We start from the raw sequence: 5046 nt of genomic DNA on the forward strand, positions 1-5046 counted from the left end.
GGGAGGCAGAAAAAGTGGGCAGGTGGTTGCAGCTGAGGGACGGGAGGGGCGGGGGGTGGTGTGAGGCGGCTGCTTCTCTGGGTTTCTGAGATGCAGGAGGCTTTTGTGTGCTGAGTGCTGGACATGCTCCGCTGATGTCCGGGTGTGTGGTGTCCTCTTAACCTAGTCTCCCTGAGGGGTGGGCATGTCCACTTGAGGGAAGCCTTGTACTTAGAAGCGACAGCAGGGTCGTGCCTGGCGCTCTCCAAGGGAATTGCGTGGGTCCAAAGGAAGTTATATAGGCTCAGGGCCAACACCCCTTTGAGTGCAGCACCTGCAGGTGGAAGAATGCGTATCTGCGGAGCTGGTTCCTGCCGTGAGGTGGTCGGCAGCCCCATGCGCCGCGAACCCGTCTTAAGCACCTTGTGTTTCTGGGGTGAGCCTGCTGGAAACAGGCACCGAGAGCAGGGGTGGTTCAATGGCTGGTAATGGCATACAGATTCCCCGTCCTCCAGGCACGTTCCCAGGGAAACGTGTCCTTCGAATTTGGGCTGTGCGCAAAGGGACCTTGGCGCCGCGATTCTCCCTTGTCAGTGCTGGCCTTGGCTCCCCTTCCCTACCACGTGCTCCCAGGGCTGCTACAAGCAAGCTGCCCTCACAGCTGCAGGAACGTGGCCTCGGCTCCCACCCTGTCCCCCATCCCCTGCCTCCTGGCTGACCCCACGGGCCTCCCACCTGGCTCCTCCCCCCAAACAGCCCCCATACCCTCCGAAGCCCGATGACTATCCCCTGCTGCCAGCCATCCCCAATCGGCAGCCGCAAGGATATGGCTCTGGCCCACAAGGCGGAGATGCTCTGTGGCCTGGGGCATTCACGGAGCCCAGCTCCAAGTGAAGGACCTCCAGCGAGTCCATTGACGGCCCCGGTGTGCTCGGTCCAGGGCCAGGCTGTGCCCGCTGGCACTCCTTCTGCCACCCCACGTCGGGCTCCAGCTCAACCACCACCTCCACCTCAGCCATGATGTCTTCCACCTTCAGCACCGCCTCCTCTTCCAAGGCTGCCTCCTTGCTCTGTACTCCAGCCGTCCTCTCCAGCATTGCCTCCAGCTTCAACACGGTTTTCTCCTGGGTGCTCCCACAGACCCCGGGCCTGCGCAGCCCAGCCCAGCCCATGCCCCGCACCCGTAGGCTCTGGGGGCCCGCTCCCCAGCAGACCCGCTCCCTGAAAGACCCACGGGCGTCGCCCTGCTGAGAACCTAGTCCCACACCTATGTGGACCCAGGTTTCCTGAGGAGCTCCGCTGGACCCGCAGATCCCGCACTGGCCAAAGGGCTCCGGTCCCCAGCAGGCTCAACTGCGCACAGGAGCTCGGGAGCCAGAGGCCCCGGCCCTGGGCTTGCAGAGCCCCACCAACAGGCACCGCAGCCGCTGCTGCGGGTGCGGGAGCCTCTGGGTCGTCAAGGCAGTGCACAACAGCGTGCGCGCAGGCCGACAATGGCCAACCCTGGCGGCTGGCCTCTGGTGTGCCCAGGGCATAGGACAAGAGGGCCTTTGGAATGCTCCTTGGAGTACAGCATCCTCAGGGAGGAAGCATGGTACTCGGAGCCTCTATTTGCCTCGACCTGTGAGAGTGTGTGCCGGGGCTCTGGCCTCTACAGCAGATCAATTCCACCTCAGCACAGGCAGGCGACTTTCCTCCCACGTGCCCGCCCCGATCACTTCCCCCAGGACACCCCTGCCGCCCTAGCCCCAGCAACCAGAGAGTTATCTCTGGATCTGCAGTATTACTTCCGTACCATCTACCTGGCCTGCCTAACGAAGAGAGACGTTTCCTGTGTTCGTGACACATAGAGATGTTCATGGCTTGCCACCCTGAGGATGTCAGGGCACAGGGCTGCCATGCCCACAATTCCAAAGGCCACGCAGTCTGCGTGTACCTGGATGCCTAGCTACCCCGCCCAAGCTCCGAGGGCTTCTCGGTGGAGGCTTTGGCAGGGAAGGCGGGGGGTGGGGGGCTGGAGATGCAGGCCCGCCAGTGGCTGTGCCGCCCAGGGAGACGCCCACCGCCCTCCCATTGATTGGCCACGACGGGAGGAAGTCGGCCTGCGTGCCGCCTCTCGGCCTTTCGCGCGCAGTCCCTTAGGGGGCGCCTGGAAGCCCAGCGGATGCGCCCTGAGGGGTCGCTGAGCTACCGGGTACCATAGAGGCTGCGGCAGGGTTCCTGTGGCGTGGGTTGGGCAGCACAGGCCTTGGTGCGTGCGAGTGCCGAGGAGGGCACCGCCTTCAGGATGGAGGCTGTACAGGAGGGGGCGGCCGGGGTGGAGAGTGAGCAGGCGGCTTTGGGGGAGGAGGCGGTGCTGCTGTTGGATGACATAATGACGGAGGTGGAGGTGGTGGCGGAGGAGGAGGGCCTCGTGGAGCGGCAGGAGGAGGCCCAGCAGGCACAGCCTGGCCCTGGGCCCATGACCCCAGAGTCTGCACTGGAGGAGCTGCTGGCCGTTCAGGTGGAGCTGGAGCCGGTTAATGCCCAAGCCAGGAAGGCCTTTTCTCGGCAGCGGGAAAAGATGGAGCGGAGGCGCAAGCCCCACCTAGACCGCAGAGGCGCCGTCATCCAGAGCGTCCCTGGCTTCTGGGCCATGTTGTATCCTTCTCAGTGTTTCTTCGGCCTTTCTAGTGGAGAGGTGCTCTCGGGGAAGTGTAAGTGACCGATGGGCAGCTCAGCGTCGATGTGACTCTTTGGGGAACAAAGGGGAGTTGTCACGGACAAATGTGGCTGCGGAAAGCCACAGCAGGCGTGGGTACTATTGTCCTGCAAGCGGCAGAGAAACCCTTGGTGATGCCGAGCAGCAGACGTTTGGGGCATCTTTTTGAAGAGCAGAAGCGAGTTCAGACCAGAAGAGGTTTTTCGGTGAAGCAAGCTATTTTTAAGGGAGTGTGATTGCTGCCCCTTGCTAGTCCAATCTGGGACTGGGCGTCTTCGGCTCTAAGCAGATTCTGCCACTCCTCAGACACCAGCAAGTCTCTGCGAATCGCGCCTCCCCATGTCAGTGCAGTCAGCCTCAGAATCATACACCCTCTGTGAACACAGGAGGCCTTAGTTTACGGGGAGGGGGAGGTGAAAGGAGATCATACATGGAAGCAGATCTGAGAAATCCCCTACCCCAGCCTCTGGGCGCTCTTAGGCCTTCTTCCCTGTTGCTCGTCGCTTTCCCTTCCATCGTGTATAAAGTCTCTTTGACCTAAATCAGATTGCAAACCACCCCCAGATGTCAGCCCTGATCACTGACGAAGATGAAGACATGCTGAGCTACATGGTCAGCCTGGAGGTGAGGCCGGGTAGACTGAGGCTAGAGGGTTTAGCGGGGGAGGGTAAGGGAAATAATTCATTCCTGTAAGCAAGTGTGAGCACCTTACCCGAAACGTATTTAAGCTTTCTCCACCTTGTCCTGACAGGTGGAAGAAGAGAAGCATCCTGTTCATCTCTGCAAGATCATGTTGTTCTTTCGGAGTAACCCCTACTTCCAGAATGAAGTGATTACCAAGGAATATCTGGTGAACATCACAGGTGACAGGTGGCTCCCAGGATGGGTAGTGGAAGGAAGATGGCGGGTGGATCATTGCCAACGTGATCCAGCCCCCTTCCCACAAAAATTCCTGTCTCTGTAGAATACAGGGCTTCTCATTCCACTCCAATTGAGTGGTATCCGTATTATGAAGTGGAGGCCTATCGCCGCAGACACCACAGCAGCAGCCTTAACTTCTTCAACTGGTTCTCTGACCACAACTTCGCAGGATCTAACAAGATTGCTGAGGTGAGTCCTCACTGGGAAACATGAGAAATGACCCCGTGTGTTCCCAGCTGCTTGGGTCACCTTTCTGATCCCTGATGAGGCCTTTCCCGATTGAGTCCCCTGACAGATCCTATGTAAGGACCTGTGGCGCAATCCCCTGCAATACTACAAGAGGATGAAGCCACCTGAAGAGGGAACAGAGACGTCAGGTGAGCCGTTAGTTGGAACTGGAGCTGTTTGATGCCCAGTATAAGGGGGTTGACGCACCTGCTTATTCAGGGAGCCTGAGTGCTCATTTCAGAAATGTAGAAATTGAGGCTCCTTTGGTACATGTAGAAATTCCTTGAGAGGAAGACAGAGAGTGACAGAATCCAGGACGTTCATGGCATTGGGCTGAAAAGGCACATTAGAGACTGCACGCAAAGCGGGTCATAGCTGTGGAGTCTTAAGCCCAGTGAAGAATCGTCCATTTCCAGAATCAATGAGGAGTAAAGCTGAAAATCATTCAGTTCAGTCTGTGGCACTTGATTCCATGGCTGTGAACCCCTTCGGCAGTCATCCTACCAACCCCATAAGATTGGGCTCCCTGAATGTGCGTCCTGATCATCCTTGCCCCAAACCACAAAGGACTGTTTAGATTGATGGATTTCCTTAAGCTGTTGCCCCATCAGACTTCTGTGTGCTTTTAGGGTACAGTGCATCTTGTTAGCTGACTCCCCTCACAGACAATACTGGGAATGGGGCAGGGATTGCGCAGAACAGTTTGTAACACGTGGTAGGAGGAAGTTTAGGGGATCACAAATGGGGAAGGGATATCCTTTTCTCAGCGGGCCCCACAATTGAAACCTTTCAAAGTATGGCTCAGAGAAAATGCTTTTTAACATGAGTTTGTGTTTCTCTAGGGGACTCCCAGTTGTTGAGTTGAATATGATGGAGCATCAGATTTTACCTAATACAGCAGAACTCCTAAAGAGTTACAACAGTATGCAGGATGGCAGTACTCAGCATGGTCTTATGCACAGGAACTAAAGGAAAAGGAGATCGAGTCACCAAAAATCAGGAAGAGGGGGTAAATTTGGATTGTATGGAATGAAAAATAAACATTCTGAAGGATGTGTGACTCTGTGTCTGTGTGTGTGTGAGTGTGTCTTTGTGTTTGTGTGTGTGTGTATGTTTATCCACTTTAGTCGGGTGTGATAATGAATTGATCAATCCATGTGCTTTATTCTCTACATGGAAATAACCAGTCTGCGTTGGAGCTGGGCCTCTAAAGTTGT

General features: G+C 56.8%; 1 pseudogene; it reads left to right on the top strand.

Moving 5' to 3' along the window:
• Positions 1-2143: 2143 nt before the first annotated feature.
• Positions 2144-4694, top strand: LOC129395628 (testis-specific Y-encoded protein 2-like; annotated as a pseudogene).
• The last annotated feature ends 352 nt before the right edge of the window (positions 4695-5046 follow it).

The sequence above is a fragment of the Pan paniscus genome, chromosome Y (genome assembly GCF_029289425.2).
Source record: "Pan paniscus chromosome Y, NHGRI_mPanPan1-v2.0_pri, whole genome shotgun sequence".
NCBI classification, from domain to species: domain Eukaryota; kingdom Metazoa; phylum Chordata; class Mammalia; order Primates; family Hominidae; genus Pan; species Pan paniscus.